Raw genomic sequence first — 21,415 nt, forward strand, 5'->3', positions numbered from 1 at the left:
TATTCAACTTTTCATGGGAAAGGGAGCCCAGATGAGATTATGTAGCATCTTGTCCAATTGCATCTTGAAAACATCCAGCAATGAGGACCCTACCACATACCCAGGGAGGTTGTTCCAGCAAATTATTGTACTCCCTTAAAAAATTGCTTTCTTACACTGAAATGAAACCTCTCCCAGTGCAACAGGCTTTTCAAAATATTATAGAGAACTCTGAGGGGAGATTCTAGAACTATTATATATATACAAGTGTGATAGGTAGGTTCCCCTTCAATAGAGTTAGTTGAGTATTCACTCAAGGTATGAGTTTCCTGCATGATAGTGGAAAAAAAATTAGCTCCCTAACTGATATTAAGAGGAGTAGAAAGCAGTCAAAACCCTTGCATTATAAACAGAACTTTCTGGTTCCAGATCTCTACAGAGCTTTGGAAAGGTAAGTTCTATTTTCCCTAGCACTTGTAATGGCACTTGTAAGCCTAAACGGTGGTGCCTAGTTCCTGTTGTGACACCTTGTGGTGACTGACTTCCCAGAGAATGACACGTAAAATTAGATGCAGTGCCCTACAGAGTCTCAAATTATTCTAAATGGCAGTGCTCAGGCAACCAGATCTTCTCCACTTTGTCTAATGAGTTTTCTTAACGGATTATTTTGAGACTTTGTCCAAAGTCTTTTTGAAAGTTCAATTTAAATGCATCACACAACATTCATTTTTCTACTACTTCCTTGATGTATAGAAATAAATAATACAGATGAAAACCTGTAACATATTTCTTTTCTTCTACCATTTTAGAGTTGAGGTTTTTTTCTGAACTGTTCAAATTTGATCTTAAGATTAAAGTATTCTGAAAAAACATTGAATCATTAACAAAACTTGAAACCAAATAATTTTTTTGCATACTGATTTGAAGAAGAGCCTGTTATCTGGAAATGCTCAAGAACTGCATTTGAATCTTTAGCTGAAATTCATGGCTTAAGTACATCTCTGGTTTGACTGATTCTCACTCTCTGTAAGAGATAGAGTGAAACACTAGTCATCTGATACACTGATTGCATCAAGTATCCTAGTCCCTATGAATATATTTTGCGGAAATAAAGTTTCATAGACTCACCATAGGGCTGTGCTGACTTGGGAGCAATGGCCAGAACTTCTTTTTAGAGTGTAAATATGAAACAGAGGGAGAAAACAAGAGAAAGAGAGAGAGAAAGAAAAAAAAAGAGAAAGAGAGAGAGAGACAGAAGAGAATTTTTGCAAATGGAATTGAGAAAATGAAACTGTGAACAATAATCTGATGTTAAAAAGAAAAAAAATTATGCCAGATAAACTTGTTCATTCTTGTGACTGGAATTATAAAGCAAATGCACAAATAGAATGCACCGGATGTAATAAAGCTTTAATTTATGAAAATATTTTATATCATACTTTACATCAAAATCTTCCCTGAAAAGTCTTAAGTTGGTCTGGATAGAGAAGCCACTCCAGCGTCCTCTATACTGTATTATTCTGCCACCATACAGAAGGACAGAACCTAGGAGATGGAGAGGGAATGGAAACAAGTCACTTCTTGAAGCAGCAGGAGAATCCCCTGCTGGCCTCCCTCACCTTCCCAAGTGCCCTTACACAATAGGAACTTGAGCACCAGGAAAATGGCATGAATAAAAAAAAAGGATCTCAGTCACGTATCTGTCATCTTATACAATTTCTCATGTATAGTCCTTTCCTTAACTATTTCACCTGTTTAGTGAAAGTACTGCTGTGTGTTCAATAAAGTATTATATATGTCTAAATACACACAAGTATGTATGCACATATAAATATACATATAATTAGAAAATAGATATTCTGTCCCCACCTTCTAGCCTTTGACCACATAAAATGAAAGCTAGAAATTTTCTGTTCCACTTTTTTCATATACTGATACAATTAATCACATATAAAAGCACGCAATTGGCAGCATGATACTTCGTCACTGATATCACTAAGACATGATTTCACCTCCTTATGAGTACCCAGCTCAGTTTACTTTTGCTTCCCCCTTACAGAACTGAAAGAATTGCAATTAAAGAGGAAAATCTTCTATGAATCTATTTAATCAGTTGAGGAAAGATTCTTACACAAATGAATATAAATACATTTTTGGGGTTTTCTAAATTAATGACTCATTTAATAATTCCAAGAAATTAATATATTCACAGATGAAGAGTGATTATAATATTTAGGAATGACAAAAACAATTTTATTCTCATCTTTTGTCCTACAATTTATCTGATTATTCAAAATCTTCCGATGCTGATACTTCCTTGTCTTCAAAAGAACAAATTTCTCTCCAATGTTAATAAAAACAAACAAACCCCCCATGTAGGCATGTGTAGCATTTACCACACCTACATCCTGGTATTTTGAGCTCAGTTGGCTCTGCTTATACCTATAGATACCCTGATGTGCCTTGTTGAGAAGATGGACTTCAAAGTAAACCTGCTGTCATAAAAGAACTCACTGCTTCAGATCAGGTAAAGTTTTAAAATCTGCTCTGAAAAAAAAAAAAGCTTATTTTTGAACTCAGTTCCTCTTTGAAGTCTGGCTTCAATCCAGTTTTAAAGAATCTGTCATCAAAGTCAGCATGGTTTGAGCTGGAGGCTTGATTTCTGTAGGCTGATCTGTCCTCAGCTCAACCCATAGTGATTTACTTGGATGCGACCCATAAACAGATGATCACCGCTGTTCCTCCTCCTCAGGAACAAATTCAGGGAATCTGCTGCATAGGACAGGGACAAATAGGAAAGAATAGACCTAAAATTGATAATTTTGTTGGAGGGACTGCTGGTGTTCTTTTGGCCTCACTTCACTCTCCTTCACCCATATTATAAGGCAGGAGTTTAAAAAAAGAAGGAGATATCTTTGAAACCTGAACAGGGGTCTCATCTTCAAGATAGGTTTGTAATAAGCACTTTGTGATAGCTCCTCACTCTCTGTGTGATGCCACTCCCACTGCTGAGTGATGCCCAGCTCCTGGAGCTCTAATCTGAGCACATGAGAAAATTCACAGAAAGAGCTACAGCTAAAGCCTGTGATGTGAGATTGCAAAACTCTTACTACTGCTCTTATGAAAAAAATGTTATGGTATAGGATGACTGTACCAGAGAAATTTTAGACCACTTTGGTCACAGAAAGGAAGTAAAAACAAACAAAAACCAAACAAAAACCCCAAACAACTTAAACAGCTGTATTTTCTACCTAGTCTACATGACATAGAGCTGACTTACCAGATATAAAACCTTGTTAAGGTTATAAAGTGTAATTAAAACCTTAGATAGAATTTTGGACTGAGATTCAAGCCGAACATGGTGAGAATGTTGTTTGCTGTAGAAGTAATAGGTTTTAGTTTTTTGATGTTTGCAACTCAAGACTAGATTTAGGGTAAGTAAGTATTGACCAAATAAAATTTTAGGCCAGTAGCAAAAAAACTGTCTGAAGCTCCTTGCAGTTTTCATGGAGCCCAAACAAAATTTAAAGCAGATATCATTTAATATTCTTTAGCTGATGTTAGCTGAATATTCAGATGGACTGACATAAAAAAAATATTACTTTTGAGGCAAGGAATTTAAAAGAAGATAACCAGTAGTCAGGACTCATTAGTTTGAAGAGCCACAGATTTTTCCTGATTCCTAAATGACCAATGTATACTCCTTTTTTTTTGGCCTTTTTTAATATTATAATTTTGGATAATCAATTTGAAGCAACAATCACACTAATTCTGGGCTGAAACACCAGATGTGGCATCTCATTTAAAAGTTTGGAATTAGTGCCAGTATTTCTCATTTCTATGAAGGAAGATCTTTGTTTAATTGTTGCAGAACAAAATATGCATAAATGTTGCTTTTGCTCTCTCTACTACAGGATTCATATACATGTTTGTATTTTTTGAAATCTGCATTCTTAATTTAATTTAAAATGTAGACGATATATATTTTGCTCCAAAATTAAAATACAGAAGAACTCACATAATTAGTTAATATTTTCACAAATAAAAACAAAATAAAAATCAGCGGCTTTCAATATTTCTGTTTTTCTTGGCTGGACATAAGAATCACATAAAAATCCAAAATATTTCTGGGGTTTGCCCATAAGTTTTGTGATTAAGACCTTTTCAAGACTCTAATACCCAAGCAGCAATTGAATTCACCAGCTTTCAGATAGTAATTTTAAGATTCCTTTAGATTGGTCTGAGATTTCTCAGATTGCCAGTATGTTCAGAAAGTCTGTTCTGCACTTATCTCCCACCTAATGCCAGCATCAGTCCAGACCTGAGAACCTGCTTGCTGATGTTCCATGTAAAGGAGAACCAAGGAAAGCAACAATCAGATAGCAAAGCTGAGACTCCTCAGATGAAGCTTGGAGGTCTGAGTCTGGAGTGTACAGTCCAAGATTTCTCTTCTGTTCCCTTTGGAATTAATAATAAGAAGCTTAAACTAAGCACCCTGAAATGCCCTCCTGGGCTATACTGGTGTTGGTTTCTTAAATTTAAGCAAAATACATTGGGTACCTAAGTTAAAAGCACACACTTCCATCTTTGATTTTCAGAAGTTTTATTTTTGTATATATCTGAATTTTTACATAGAAATCAAGGTAAATGAAAATGCAAATAGAGTCCCATAAACAGCACAAATCTAATAATTCTTTCATTTCTTCAAGTGGTTATGGAATTTAATGTTATTAAGTTGAAACATTCTAGAAGGCTAAGTAACACTGTTAGTAACACACATACAAATCTTGCAAAAAACCCCACAAAACTGTGATGTGCTTTATTATATATGTTGTATATTATTTAATTTTTTAATACATCACTTAAAATATTGTGTTTCCTTATTTAATTTTTTAATACATCACTTAAAATATTGTGTTTCCTAGCTACATAAAAGATGAAAAATAGTCTTTAGGATCTAGAATGTACTACATACACAGAGCTAAAGGAGAAATCAGAAAAAGAAGATAATTATTCATGCAGAAATCAACCTGCTCAAAAATGTATATTTAGGTAGATGAAATAGGTGTAATCATGCATCAAGTTTACATTTTTTTCTACAAATTGATTCATATGATAGCACCATCACGTCTCTGCCCAAGTCTGGTTCCCCCAGTAAGATAGCTGTGCAGTAAGCTCTGTCCCAGTCTGCCTCCTTCCTGCTTATACCACAGCGCACCTTTATGAAGACTATTTGTCAGGTTCAGAGTGACTGTACTAGACACCTGACTTAGTTAAGGATGCATCTACACTTCCAGTGTATAGTGCTGGGAGGCAAACCAGTTATCCTAAAGTCCTGCTTACTCATCTAACTCTCTTACACTCTTCCTCCTCAACTTTCTCAAGAAAGACCAATGCCTCTGAACTTTCCCAGAGGGTGAGTCAGTCTGTCTTAATTAGGTTTCTGAATTTGTCATGTTGGATATGAACTGAAGCCTTCATCTAGATCATGCAGAAGAGAGAATATGACACACAGCTAAATTAGATTTTAGGGTTTTCTAAGGGAATGAACTACAGTTACATTATACAGTAACTGGAATTTCAAACAGTACATTTCAGAGTTACAATTCTTACTGTTTTTGTGATTTGTTGTTTTCCATATGCCCCAAAGTGTTAATTCAACAAATTGCTTTTGTATGCAGTTGTATAACATAACTGCACTCATAGAGTACAAAATAATTATGGGGCAATAAGTGAGACCGGTGCCTACCAAAAAAGAAATAAGAGGGGATGCAACTTCCAAACTCTCTATTCAACACAAAATGCAGCAGTTTCCATTTCACAATGGCCCATAAGGGTAACGATAGCACAGGTTAGACTTAAAAGCTATTAATCAGCTCCCTTTAACTTCAGTTGAAGTTGGATGTTTGAATACCTTCAAAACCTTCGTCTATTATAATTGCACATTTTTTTTGTTAAAAAATTGGTTGCATAACTAGTTACCAAAAAAAAAAAAAAAGGAGATGAAAAGATGAACGAACAAGAGGATTGAAGGTTTTGACCTTACTTCAGTGAATTTCTAAGTACTTTCAGTATTGAAACGTGAACAGTTACGTGTTCTTAGGACTCTTGGTAAAGCATAAAGTAACATGTAATTAACACCTTGATAGAATTTCTTTTCTACTACATTTACAAATAGTTCAATTCTGAATATATTTGCTAATACTATGGTTTATAAATGTAATAATATTTTCATAAGTATACATTCTAATATATTATCAGAACATTTATCCTTTTTCATTAGTGAGAAGCAATGAGTGAGGGCTTCAGTGATAAATGTGAGGGGGTTTTTTAATGCAAAAAGAGATTTTTTTTAAGGATTAATGTTTTGTGGTACCTAATAGGTTTATAGAATTTGAAGATATTTTCCATGTTAAAATTCAGAAATTGAAGACAGTGAAAGGAAAATGACATGAAACAGTTTTTAAGCCTGTCATGTTCCAGTGGGTTTGAATTTTTATTGTCTTTGTTCTCAGTTGATTACCTCAAGAGAAGAAGGATGGGATAGCCAGAAAATCAGAGTAATAATGGGGAAATTTTGTCTATAAAGCTATAGTAAGACTAACTGCTCTTTAATATATACTGCTACCCTCACACATTTTTGCCATCCTTAGTGGAAGTTTCCATGCTATCCTGAACTGACAACACTAGCCTTTCAGTTCTCAGCATAAAAGCAAAGGCAAAGAGGGAGGATACAGTTGAAGAAAATGGTCATTAACATCCACATGATTCCATCTTCTCTTCTTTATACTTAAGCTAACAGAAAGGTGATATATGAGAATTTGCCAGAAAGCTCAATGAAAAAAAACCATCTCTAAGAATTTTTATAGCTAACAGTAAAGGGTACCTCAATGTCTATTTCAAAGTTGATTTGATGAATACAGAAAAGGTCAAACTAAAAATAACTAGACTGAATCAGTTATAAGTGTAGTAACATATGCCTCATTTAATAATGAACTCTAAATTTGCTCTGCAGTTTAAGTAGTATCATGAATGCTAATTCTGACAGTAAAGGGTTATGAACTACCTGTCTGCTTGAGTCTGGCACAAGGTCAGGCAGTTACAAAACTAATGAAAACCCTGATGTACCAAAAGGTGGATGATTGACATGAGTGTGCTGGTTGAAGAAAGTGCTGAGGAACTCTGGTGCATTCAAAATGACAGTATCCTGAAACACAATTTACAGCACTCCATTTGTTTAGCCCAAGTGTAGCAATAAGTCCAGATGCTTATTGCCAACATCAACAGTAGCAGAAATAAGGGCATATTATATTAAACTTTTACATGAACCTAAGGTTATTATTTTCTGAATGTGAGATTATGCTTGGAAAGACCTTCCTGTATATAATTCAGAGCATCCTGAAGGGATGAAGAGGAATTATTCTTAAATCTTGCTTGAGAGAAAGAAAGCATAAAGCTGTAAACCACTCAGCAAATAACTTTAATATTGATTACTTTAAATTGTTTGAAAAGTCTGTATTCTTCCATATGCTAGAAAAATCTTTGTTCCTTTTACCTCCTGCTGTGCACTTCTCTTGCAGATCTTTGCATACCATGGGATTAATTTTCACCCATTTATTTCCTTTTTAGACAAATCTATGACTATTTTTATTATTTCTGTAAGTAATGAGCTGTTTTTATAACATGGAGATACTGGAAAACAAAGTATGTCCATCTAGTCACATATAGAGGGTATCAGAATGAAAAATGTCAGAAAACAATTAAGCAGCAACAGATTATCCAGAAATCTTGAGAATACCTAATAGGTAAAACAAACTCCTTTTTCCATGAAGCGCTTTCCTGAGACAATACATTCAGCCATGTAGGAATTCAGCCACACAGAATATTATTAAAGGATGAATGTGTACTACAAAATTGAGATGATGATTTGCAATATCAAGATTTCAGTATTTAGAGATATTCTGAACTCAGGGCCTTTCAGATGCACAACAGCTCTGAAAAAAAACAATTCCATTCAGTTAGGATTTTAATTTTGAGATATTAAAAGGTCTAGTAGATAGTTGGAAAGAAATTTTTCTCTATTTTTATCTATTATCACCATATTTTGTCTCCCATCCCTCCTTACATCATCTTTTTTCCAGGTGTCTCAACAGGTAGGATTTCTACAAAATTTACTCCAAGTAAATACACACTTTGTTCAAGGTTGTAAAGTTAACATTAGACAAATCAGACCATTTTGGAGTCCTCCCCAAATCATCTTCAGATGCTGCATATAGAATAATGTGTCTAGTTTTGAATCTCTCAGTTCAGCAAGTGATCAACATCAAAATAGGGTAAGTCACCAAAACAGGTGGCTAGAGCACAGGAGGTACACAGAGAGGTTAAGGGAATTGCATTTGTCTAGACTCAAAAAGAAAGTCTGTGGAGGGATGGGATTGCAGTCTTGCTCCTCTACCTAACGGTGGCTAAAAAGAAGATGAAGCCAGATTCTTCTCAAGGGTCACAGAGAAAGAACAGAAGGCAATGACCACTATTGACAGCAAAGGCAATTCCAGGTACAGGCACTATCTTTGGCACAAAGAACATTAAATCTGTAACAAATTGCTTGGCCAAAGGCTGGAAAAAATCTGAAGTAATCTGGTATCATTTCACAGTTGATCCTCGAGGAGGAGGTCAGACTGAATAAGCTTCAGAGGTCCCTTGTAGCCTAATTAATTCTAGGAAGCTTAATGTTAATTGTGATGGAATTATTGGTCTATAATGCAGGATAAACCATCTATGTGACCTTTTGCTAAAGACACAACTGAAGTTTACGAAATGAAAATACAGAAGGTAATAAAAAAGTAAGATAAAACAAGCAAATAAAGCATTCCTTTTATTTGTATTTTGCCTCTCTCTGGCCTGTCAGCTACAGTGTAATGTATACATTCTTCTGTAGTTTTCAAACATGAGTCTGAGTCTGCTGCTGTTGTGTTGTCACCACAGTAAATCTATAATAGTGACAGGTTTTGACCGTTAAATAGAAAAAGGAAAATGGATTTTCACATGACAGTGAGACATCAGGTTCATGTTGGTCACATGCAGTCACAATAACTAAAAGAGAAAACCAACATTCATTACCATTTCAGCATATATAAGGATCAGATCTGTACAAAGCTGCTAAATAGAGCAGATTTTCACAGTGATTCAAGGCAAAGTCACTTAGCACAGATGTTTCTGTAATTGTGATGCACTCAGGAAATTCAGCATTCCATGGTCCTTGAACACACATTTCCCAGCTATATGGTGTATGTTGAGTAATTAGATAATAAAATGGAAGAAGACTAGTCTGGATAAAGTATACCTGCTTGAAAGTTATGGGAGCGCAGGGAAGAGGATGACAAGATCTTATCTGGTGTATTTTTATTGTTATTATTATATGATTTGTTCTCCACTAGGTTTGTTCTAGGGTTTGGAAGTTTGGTTTTGTTTGCTTGCTTGCTTGATTTTTAGGATAGGAATTATTTAGCACACAGTGCTTCACTGCAGGCTAAGTGAATGGAAAGAGCTATGATCAACCACATTGGAACTCTGCATCATTCCACCATTCAGTAACATGAAGAACATCTCAGTTCTGCTTCAAAAAGCAGAGATTGTTTATCAGTCCTGTAGATATTTACAGTAATCTGAATGGCAGAGCTTGCTTTCTATTAAAATCTGACTGTTTGTCTAATTTTCCTTTGTAATCACAACAACTAGTTTATGAGGGAATGAGGAATACATGGAATATTCTTAGACGGGGAGGAGGAGAAAAGAGACTATAGCAGACCATACAAAACCTGCAATCCAGAGAGAAACATAATACAGGGCTTTGGACGGAACTTTAAGCAACCTGGTCTAGTGGAAGGTGTCCCTGCTCATGGCAGGAGGACTGGAATTAGATGATCTTTAAACTCACTTCCAACCAAAACCATTCTATGATTCTATGATACATTCTATAGGGGTGAATTATATCAAATAGTAACACATGACATGGAGAAAAGACATTGAGAAAAGAGGTAGACCTGGATATCAAATGGGATCATGAGACTAAATATTCAATTTCAAACAAATAGACTAAAACAGAAGCCAGTGGTGGAACTCGTTGAACTGTGCTAGTAGTTGCAACCAAGTGAAACAAAGATACATTGTATGACCAAGTAATGGAAGAATCATAGAATCATAGAATCAACTGGGTTGGAAAAGACCTCTAAGATCATCAAGTCTAACCCTTGATTCAACACTACCATGGTTATTAGACCATGGCACTAAGTGCCACATCCAGTCTCATCTTAAAAACCTCCAGGGACAGTGAATCCACAACCTCCCTGGGCAGCCCATTCCAATGCGTGATTACTCCCTCAGCAAAAAATTTCTTCCTAATATCCAACCTAAACTTCCCCTGGTAGAGTTTAAGATCGTGCCCTCTTGTCCTACTGCTGGTTGCCTGGGAGAAGAGACCAACCCCCACCTGGCTACAACCTCCTTTCAGGAAGTTGTAGAGAGTGATGAGGTCTCCCCTGAGCCTCCTCTTCTCCAAGCTAAACAATCTCAAGCTCCCTTAGCCTCTCCTCATAGGACTTGTGCTCCAGTCCCTTCACCAGCCTTGTTGCTCTTCTCCGGATCTGCTCCAGCACCTCAATATCCTTCCTGAATTGAGAAGCCCAGAACTGGACACAGTACTCAAGGTGTGCCCTCACCAGCGCTGAGTACAGGGGAAGAATCACTTCCCTGGTCCTGCTGACCACACTGTTCCTGATCCAGGCCAGGATGCCATTGGCCTTCTTGGCCACCTGGGCACACTGCTGGCTCATGTTCAGCTTCCTGTCAATCCGAACTCCCAGATCCCTTTCTGCCTGGCTGCTCTCCAGCCACTCTGTCCCCAGCCTGTAGCTCTGCAGGGGGTTGTTGTGGCCACAGTGGAGGACCCGGCACTTGGCCTTGTTGAACTTCATCTCATTGGAATCAGACCATCTCTCCAGTCTGTCCAGGTCCCTCTGAAGAGCCCTCCTGCCCTCCAGCAAATCAACACTCCCCCCCCAACTTGGTGTCATCTGTAAATTTGATAATGGTACACTCAATCCCTCATCCAGATCATCAATAAAGATATTAAACAGAACTGGGCCCAGCATTGATCCCTGTGGGACACCACTAGTGACCGGCCACCAACTAGATGCAGCACCGTTCACCAACACTCTCTCAGTCTGGCCATCCAGCCAGTTCTTACGCATAAAATCTCTATATTAATTCAGTTCATGATTCCATCTCACCATTATGTACTGGCATTCTTGTTATGGCTATGCCACCAAGTACAGAAGCAGGATCCCCTACCAATTAGAAATAGCACCGGGGTCACTCTCTGCAGAACTAGGAGCTGCAATGTGTCATCAAATCTAGCTTCTTGTCTTAAAAAAGCAAATTGTCCTATTTTTTCCCTCTCCTTACCTGCCAAAGAGTATTTTCCTGAGGATATGTCACAGTCTTCAGTCATATACATAGCTCCTATTGAAAAGGACCACACAAAAGCGAGCTCCTAAAGCTTCCTATTCTTTTTCTTTTTAGCTGTTAACAATAACACTAAGAACAGTGATGTTGGAAGTGGAAAATCAGAGATCATTTATCTTTTGCCTTTCCGGATCTGAACTTTCCATGTGACTAAGAGCAAAGTCCTCATTTATGATCCACAGAAAGCTTTTCCTAAATACATTTATTGATAAAGGTATATTACAGAGGGATATTCCTTCTTCATCACGTACACTGAGGCTTGTCGATAGGTCACGGAGTGACACACACTCTTATGCTATCACAAGGACCATTTACTCCATAATCACTCACATGAAGTGGAACTACTTCAGCAATAGGAACTGAGACTGACCTACTGCAGATGTCCCACAGACTGATCTTCAAATCTCTACTGTGGGATATTTAGATGTTACACATGAAGAAACTCTAGCCACCCACTACTAGATAAAAGGTACAGAACTCTCCCACAGACTATCTATTGTGAGATGAGGTATATATAAGTATCACAATCTAAAATAGGGTTCAAAGTTGTGAACCCTGCTCAGGTCCTCCCAGTAGTGCAGACTGTACCTGTGTATCTAATTAATCTTTAAACATACATGGCACAGGAAAAAGGCTTTTAGAGGATCAGTGAAGAGTTTCCCCTCACTCATACTCATGTTGTTCCCAGGTAGTACTTCAAAGTAGAAGTATTTCTGCAAGATAGGCTTTGTGGGGTTTGATTCCCCTGAACCAAAAAGGAAATTTAGGGCAACAATGGCTCATGTTCTCTGTAAATGTTCATATTCAGTTATAAAGTAGCCAGGAACCACTGGATAAAGAAAAGTAACTTTAAGAAGTTACTTTAAAAGTAGTTTCCATTATTCTCTCTTGAAAGGGAAAGCTTAGTCACTTCCTTCACGACAGGGTTCATGGTTGAAAACTTATTCAGAGATAAAAGATAAAAATTTCTCCAGTACTGCCCATCACCCACTGCAACGAGTATAACATCCACTGTGTTCTCTTTTCTGCAACACTTGACTTTCCCATAGTGGAAGGGATTTTTTCTCAGAAAACTCTGTTAGAAGACCCTACTTGCCAAACCCAGTGCACTTTCAGAACTAGCCACTTAGTGTGTCAGATGCTTTGCTCTGCACAACAGAGCATCTGTTGTTATCCTGCAGTCTTTTCAAATGCAACCAAAACTCCCCCTTTGATGGTTTGCAGGGTAAAATCATGTGAGATAAAGGATCATATTTTGCAGTCCAAAATAACTTCCCACTAGAATAATCCCATTGATTTGGGTGAGGCTTCACAGATACATGGCTGTTGCAGCTGAAAAGATAGATCAATAGTGTCAGGTTGAGTGGTGGAGTTGAACTCAATTTGAGCTACCACATGGGTGGAGTGGCCTGATTACCTGCATATAATAGCAAGAGAGGTTGGAGAGGTCAATCTCACTTCCAGCATGATGCATGTTATGTCAAAATGGTTTGTGACAGCTCCCACTGGCTCAAGAATGACTCCTGCTGACTGAGAAATACTTATGACAGCTCCTACTGACCCAGACAGTGGGAAACATCTCTTTAACTCAACTGGGATAGATGGTACTGACAAAATACAAGAAGTCCAGGTCAGATCTCAAATCTTTGTTGGTACATTGTAGTCAGAAGATGAAGTCACATAGTCTGGTCCTCTTCCAAGTAGTTAATCCAAACTGGCATATCATAGCTTGCTTAATATTCTTAATAATGCGTTTGCAAAGATATTAAGTGATTAATTGTCTTTCCGATTTCTCTCTTGCTCAGCTTTTATTGATTATAATCCTCATTATTAATTATATTTACATGTTAATATATATTTTATATTGTACGTAGTCATTTATATAAAACCATAAATTTATACACATTTATATATATACATATTGCTGAAAAGAGTCTAGAAAAAAATATTGGTATAGGAAATTACTCCAATCATGAGTACTAAAATAAATCTGTGTACAACCAAACTTAACTTATTTAATCAAGATACTGCATGAATGTATTTTAAAAGAACGCCATTGTTCTGCTCTTCCTTAAAGAATGTTGAGTCTCTTCCCCATCATTCTTTGCAAAAACTCTGTACACACAACAGTAGCTGTAACACAGAAAAAAGTTCAAGCTGTTCAAGCTGGTTGCCACTGAGACAGAGAGCTGAAAGTGAATGATGTCCTGAAACACAAAGCTGCAGGATGAGATCAATATTTCTGAGATCAATCTTGTCTCGTCACCTTCTTTGCTTGCATGCTTTAAAAACTTGCTGCTCACAATGCTGGCCAGTAATAATCACCATATTTATAGTGGAATTCATCTCCTTTACATCTGTTGGCATATGGCTTTTAAGATGTTCCATACTTTTTTCTCAAGAATGTATAACTTCAGGGTCAACCAAGTGCAATCATTTGTGTTTTACATCAGCAGAGTTCATTTATGTATGGAAACAAAAGCCCTAATGAGTTACGGTGAATCATACAATAAGGATTTCTCCTGACTTATGTAAATTTCTCACGTAAATTTAATCCAAATAAGACACAAAAAAGGCTTAAACTATAAAATGAAGTCTCATGTTCTTGACATATAGGAAGACCCTAGATTACAGCTACAAGCTTATCAAAGGGGTTTTACTTTAAAAATATACAAAGCACCAAAAATATCTGCCCTCTGGATATATTAAAAGGGTCTTCATTTCTTTTAATACCTTGAGAGAGTGCACAGGAGAAGACGCTGCACACGTTTTTCAGGAGGTCAAATAACGCACTTGTACTGTCAAATTTTAGAAAATAAGGGAAGTTGGGAAAAGTTCAAAGGGCAATATTCAACAAAAATAAAGCATTCCACAAAGCACTGACTTAGCACATGCTAACCCATACAATTTAGCAAAATCCAACCCATCCAGCTTTAAGTTACCCAAATATCCAGACAGGAGATTAGGAGAAGGAGTAAAGAAGAGAGAAAGAAAAAGACAGAATTATATCTACCACCTGTAGATCCACCTGTAGATTCAGCTAGCAAGAATTCAAGAGATGGCAGAGCTGTGATCATGCAATGGCTGAATGGTTTCGTGCTAGTTTCATCCTCTCTGGCCCCCTGTGGCCACCCCCTCAGGTGGGACTTCCAGTGTACCGGCCATCCTGAGGCTGGGTTAGGAGCTACAGGGAGTGTGGTGTGGGCAGTGCTCCCCAGGGGTTCCCAAGGAGGATCCAAGGGGCTGAAGTATAGAACAGGGCACCACTTCACCTTCCTGAAATTCGACCTGTCCCTTCTCCCCCCACACACACACTTGAGTTGGTCCAAGCCAATAATTAGTATAATAATCCAATGTCTCACACATATACTTGGTCTTTGTATGTCTGTGTCAGTAATTCCTTCTAGTATTCTGTGTTAATAATTTGAATTTATGCGTTAAAGTTTTCCCTTTGAAAAGTTTATAACTGAACAGACATTAGTATTGAAAGATTTGAATCACTCTTCTGATAGAATGCCTTCCAAGAATGGCTTATTGAAGTAAAATATTATCTATTTGCTCAGCCCTGGTTTTTATACATAATTGATTATACAAATAAAAATTCATCCTGCTAGGATTGCTGAACCATAAAAGAGTCAACATGGAGGCCTTTCCAGAGCAGGAATAGCAAAAAATATTTTTAACATACTTATATTCTTGCTTTATCTTGCATGTACAGTTACCTAAGCAGCAAACCGGCTGGTCTTCTATTTTCGCCGAAGTCAGAACCTGGAACCAAAACAAATCTGTGAATAACATACCGGTGGATCAGTCTTACCTGCACTGATCTTATGAATCATATGAAGTGTCCTATCAGTCTTTGCTTCTTTCCATTCAGTGTAAAGTAAGCATAAATCATCTAGTGCAGAGGCAATCATCTCAGATGTCATTAGCTTTTGGCTTACGCAAAAATCTGAACCATTTTCTACCTCTGGGCTGACCCTGGCTGGCAGCCCCCATCGAGTCACTCACTCCATGCACCAGAATGGAGGAGCAAATTGGAAGGGAAGCTGTGAGAAAAAAAAACAAACCAAAACAAAACACGTGTTCATTGAGAAAAAGATAGTTTTATAAGTAAAGAGAAAAATAGAAAAGGTGATGCAAAGGCAGTCACTCACTACCTCCTACCAGCAGACAAACGAGCAAGAATTACCTTGGAAAAATTGTTTTATTGCTGAGAACAATGTTATATGATATGAAATATCATTTGGGTCAGTTGTTGTTGGCTGTCCTGGCTGTCTCTCCTCCAAGCCTCTTGCTAAGCCCAAGATTACTATCTGGGGCAACAGAATGAAAACAGAGAAGGACTTAATGCTGTAGAGCTAAAATACTGGTGTGTTTCAACACTGTTTTGGTCACAAATCCAAACTCCAGCATTATAAAATCTACTGTTTAGTAAATCAACTCCATAGCACCTAGACTCAGTACAAAAATGATATCCACAAAAACATTGCTCAGTTGTCATTTGACCCTAGGTTTCGTGGATCATGTCTTTATAGAAGAGTGAAAACAGAGTACCGTTGTATTTCAGCTGAAGCAGTACAGAAGCTGATAAAATTGGCGTGTTTTATTTTCCAGGGGCACCTGCAACACCATAAAACTGTGCCAGGTGCAAGAGCTCAGGCATCAGCAGGCAGGGGTTACAGAGGCTGCATCTCTAAGGAGAGGCTGGGACTGACCCATCTGGTTCCAGCCGCCTCCAACAGCCTCCTTCAGCAAAGATGGTGGTACCTCTGGGAAAACACTTTTAAGAAAAGGCAAAACATTAAATGACAGTGAGGAGTGAGGGCAAAAATGTGTGAGGAAGCCCTGTGGACACCAAAGTGAGAGAAGAAAAAGAAGGAGGAGGTGCTCCAGCAGCCAGAGCAGAGATTCCCCTCAGCAGGTGGTGAGGACCAAGGTGAATCATGTATTTTCATGCAGCCCACGGAGGACCCTTCATGGAAGCAGGTGGATGTGTTCTCAAGGAAGTTGAAGCCCATGCAGGAGACCACACTGGATAAGGGGGAAAGTGTGAGGAGAAAGAAGTGGCAGCAAGGAGCTGTTATGGGTTGACTCCCAAGCCCACATTCCTCATCCCTCTGTGCCACCTGGGGTGCAGGGTCATGGGAGAAGAGTTAAGTTGAGCCTGGGAAAAAGGGAAGGGAGGAGAGGTGGTTTAGTTTTTTGTTTTTCACCTAAATCTATTTTAATTGTGAATAGGTTAAATTCATTTTCCCCAGGATGAGTCTGTTTTGCCTGCAGTCATAACTGGTGAATGATCTTCCTGTCCTTATCTCAGACTATGAGATTCTTCATTGCACTTTCTCCCCCTGTTCTGTGGGAAAATGAGAGTGAGAGAGAGACTGGGTGGGTGTCTGGCAGCCAATCACAAGGTTAACCCAGCAATAACTGATGTTGCCTTACAGTTAACAATTTATTTATGGCTAGGTTAAGCCCTTACCAAACTCTGATTCTCATACAGTTTTCACCCATTTTGAATGCCATCTTCACAGTGACACTCACTAGATCAAACATGCACAAAGAATGTCCAAGACTGCATAGCCTACCTTAGCAGAAAAATAGTGAAGCTGGTAGGGTACTGTCCTGAGGTGTGCAAGTCAAACATTCATGTCCATAATCTTTATGCAAACTTTAATTTGTGTCCCACAGAAAGGCCCTCATGCTAGGAGGGAACCTTTTTCCTTTCTGAAATATTGAGCCTGACTCAGAACCACAGTATCCTACAACTCAGGCTAGTTTATCTATGCAACACATGCAATAAAAAGTGTTTGCTATGTCTGAGATGCTTTTTGCCCAATGAAAGAAGAAATTGCAGTTATACAGTGTGACTGCACCAGTAGTAGCTGTACATTTCAAGACAACAGTACATAAAAAGAAAAATAAAATTGCAGCTTTTAAACAAGTTTGTTTTCTGGCCAAATGAATGCTAAAAAAAAGTGCAGATCACAAGGAATGCCTAATCCAGTAAAGCCTAATATTTGGAAAACGAACGTAAAAATGCTGTGTTTGTATTCAAGATCTCATTTCATGTAAGAAATCGAACATGTCTATATAAAAATATGTCCAAAATCCTATCTCGGTGGTTATTCCTTTTATACCTGAACAACAGAAGCCTACTCTCATACCAAGACTTGAACAAAAAAAGGATTTTCTGAGCTGGGGAATCACTTCATCATGTTTAATAGCTTTTGACACCTTTCTTTCATTAATTTGTATAATCACTTTTTTAAACCCATTTATGCATGTGGTCTCCACAATATTCTGTGGCAATTAGTCCCACAATGAAATTATGTGACCTGTGAAAAAGTACTTTTTTCTGTCACTTGTAGATTTGTCACCTAATAATTTAATCATCTGTATGTAGTTCTGATTGCTGGCGTGAGATATATTTCCCCTTTCCATGATACTCTTGACTTTATATTTTTGTATTACAGCCTTCCTCAGTTATTCTTTTTTAAAATTTTGTTTCCTTCTTCTTTTCTTTTACTCTCCCCATCTAAGATTCTGAGTGTATTTACCTTGTCCTTGGACATAGGTTATTCTCTACCTCTAATCATGCTTGTCACTCTTCTCCGTACCTTTCTTAATTCTCATATATCCTTTTGAAATGAGGGATTAGAAGTTTATATTGTATTCCAGATGCAAGTACCATCATAAAGTGAATTTCTATGCATTTCTATGGTTATATGGTATTCCATATTTTCTTCTCAAATCCTTCCTTAATAATTGCTAACATTCCACTTGCCTTTATGATCACTGATGGGTATTGATCCGATGTTTTTTGAGAAATATACAATTACTACAAAATCCTTTTCTTTATTGGAGTAATGAATTTAGAGTCCATTGCAGTGTTTGAGCATTTACTGCTGTTTTAACCATGCTGATTGACTTACACTTTTTGACATGAAACTCCATACTACATCATATCATGTAGTCAGTGAGTCTTGTAAGTTTTTTTCTGAAGCCTTTTGTGGTCAGCTTTAGTCTAGTGTCTCCTGAATAATTAAACAAGTAATTAATAACTGTAGCATAACATATACACAAGAGGAGTGAACAAAGATAGGACAGGCATTTCTTAACATTTCACTGCTCAACTTTGAAGGTTTAATGTTCTTTTAGTATTTTAAAGCTAAGGTTTAAAAATGTATTTAAATTGTCTCAAGTGGACATCAGTAAATAATTATGTGTACACATACATGAACACATGGTGACAAGTATAAGTATGATCACTAAAATAAAAAAGACTAATGTCTTTCAGAATATTCAAAATATCATTCAGACATATAGAAATACCTTAAAGAAGAAGAAAAGAGAACAATGTATCCATAAAAATGTGCAAAAGGACACAGACAAGCATCTACTCAGTTTTAAAAGATCATGTACCACAGTGAAAGTGTCTAAGTAGCAGTGGGCACTCTTCCATTACACATAAGTAACAGTTGTATTGTAGTCAACACATCTTCATTTCAAGTTACATGTTCAAAACCCCCGACCTTTATGGTTAAAAAAAGAAAAAAAAAATCAAAGAAATGAAAAGTTAGTTCTTTTATTCAGGCTTGGAGATTTGTAGTATTATATGATTGACACAGAAAGAAATATTATGTTGTACAATTCTGTGTCAGACAGGCCCAGGGCTATTCAGATGAGAGAACTAATAACCATGCTGGCAAAAGAAATTTCTTATTAAAACCTTGTTAAGGAACTACAATAATTCATTAAGGGTTATATCATTATAAAAATCCATCATTGTTATAGACTGTTTCCTGGGGCTTCAGTTTAGTAAAGTTTGACATGCCCTTTATGCTCTGAAATTAGGTAAAGTTAAAAATGATTTATGCACTGAAAATGTTAAACATTTTATAAAGCACAAAAATAACTATGCTCAGCTTCCTAACCTTGGCGTAGTACCTCAGGGGTTCACAGCATAGGAAAAAATGTCTTTTAAAATGGGCTGTTTAAAGCCTTGTATATTCAATGGGTCAAAACCTGCTTACATTAAACAGTGAGACTGCAAACGTCTTCAGTGGGAATAAGCTTTTGCACATGGAAATAATAGTTTGAGAAGAGCTAGGGGTAACATCAAACTCGTCTAATGAGATGACACCAAATTAAAAAAAAAAAAAGAAAAAATGAAGAAGAAAAAAAACCATCAAGTATGAGAACTGTGATTTAAAAATCATGGGCTAAGACTCAATAGGTATTTTTCAGGATTAATTTTCGTCCTGGTTCCATGCATATTTTCACTTCTAGCTAAAATTGTGGAAATCATTTCCTCCCAGCACAAAACCTGATATATTATTTCGAATTAAATTAGGAAAACTGCATCAAATGAAAAGATTATTTAAGGTTCCATCACACAAGTAATGGGTAAACAATGTGCAAATCTTTGCCTGCATAACAGTTTGTGGATAATGCCACGTTGCCCGTTGTAGTCACCAGCAGTACCATAGTGACATTAGCTGCAGAGATTAAATTCCATCCAGAGGACAAAATGCTCTGAAGAGAGATGTGAAATAATGTCTGTCAGTGGCATTTGTTCATGATGAAATGGGTTGTTTGCACCTCAACTAATAGTGAGCTGTGTTACAAATGAACACTATAGCCAGTCCCTCACCTGTCATCAGCCAGATGTTTATGTCCAAAGTTATATACTTTTTCATATGCATAATTAAGATCCATTTAGATTAATTCAATACTCAGTTCTATTATATGTTCAAATGACAGTACTTCCAGAATATCCGGACTAGTTATTTTTGTAGTTAATGCTGAAATTAATAGAAATACATCACACTAATTGGCATGCTTATTGGCTGTGACGCTGTCAAGTCAAGTTGCCGAATGGATTGTGCAAACTGAATTAACCTCTCACTTTTGAGGTGGTCCTTGCTAACTGGAATTTAATCAACTGGAAAGAGAGCATGGATAAGCCTGTATTTTTGATGATTTAGCTGCACTATCTTTTTGGAAGGTGGTTGATTTTCCTTTCCACAGCCAGGACGCTGCCAGACATTCTTTGTAAGGCCACTTGTGCATACTCTTAGTGAGAATGCGAAAGTCATGCCAAGTATATTGTAATGTTTGAAACCTTACTTTTAACAAAGAAGCATACATATAAAGACAATAATTTCTTGTCAGCATAACTAAAATCTTAACAATGTAATCATTATTTGTCAAACTCTAATTTTCAAAGGAAAAACAATAATAATACAGTTGGAATTACTATATATTACTATATTACTATATATAGCTAGTTTCTAGCCCTTTTCCTGGTGGTGTGCTTGCCTTGCCACCCCTCTTGGAAATCCTAAAGTTGGTGATTTCGTTCTGGTGTGTGTGTGTTATAACACTGAGTCAGCAGCAGCCAGAGTCCTTTTCCAGAACAAATGTGGTGTTCATGCTGATGGTATCTTTCTCCTCACTGTAGGGTCCACATGGGGTCATTTTTCTAGGTTTCCTAACATATTTTTACACCTTTCTTCTTCCTCCATTGCTCTACACACTGGATTTGCTATCTTTGTCACCCCCGAACCCAGTTTTATGCAGCTCCAGGTCTGCATTTCTGTAACTGACCATGACTGAAATGTTTATTCCTAAAGGATTTCCAGTGCCAGCCTGTGCTCAATCCCTTATCATCCCACTCCTGTGGTCCTCTACACTGCATCATCCCTTTCAGGGACTCTGCTGCCATCCCAAGTCTGCATTTCTCTATGCTATAGAGTTGCATTAGCATGTTACAGCTAAACTGAGTGAACAAATGTTGCAGGCAGGTCAAGACCAGTTCACACAGAGCAGGCCTGACAAGCCTCTGTCCTGAGATTTTTGCAAACTCAATGCAAAGCTTATGGTCTATTTCTTACAATGGTAGTGCTCT

This window comes from Neopelma chrysocephalum, unplaced genomic scaffold, assembly GCF_003984885.1.
Source record: "Neopelma chrysocephalum unplaced genomic scaffold, ASM398488v2 Primary Assembly neopelma1_25, whole genome shotgun sequence".
In the NCBI taxonomy this organism is placed as follows: Eukaryota; Metazoa; Chordata; class Aves; order Passeriformes; family Pipridae; genus Neopelma; species Neopelma chrysocephalum.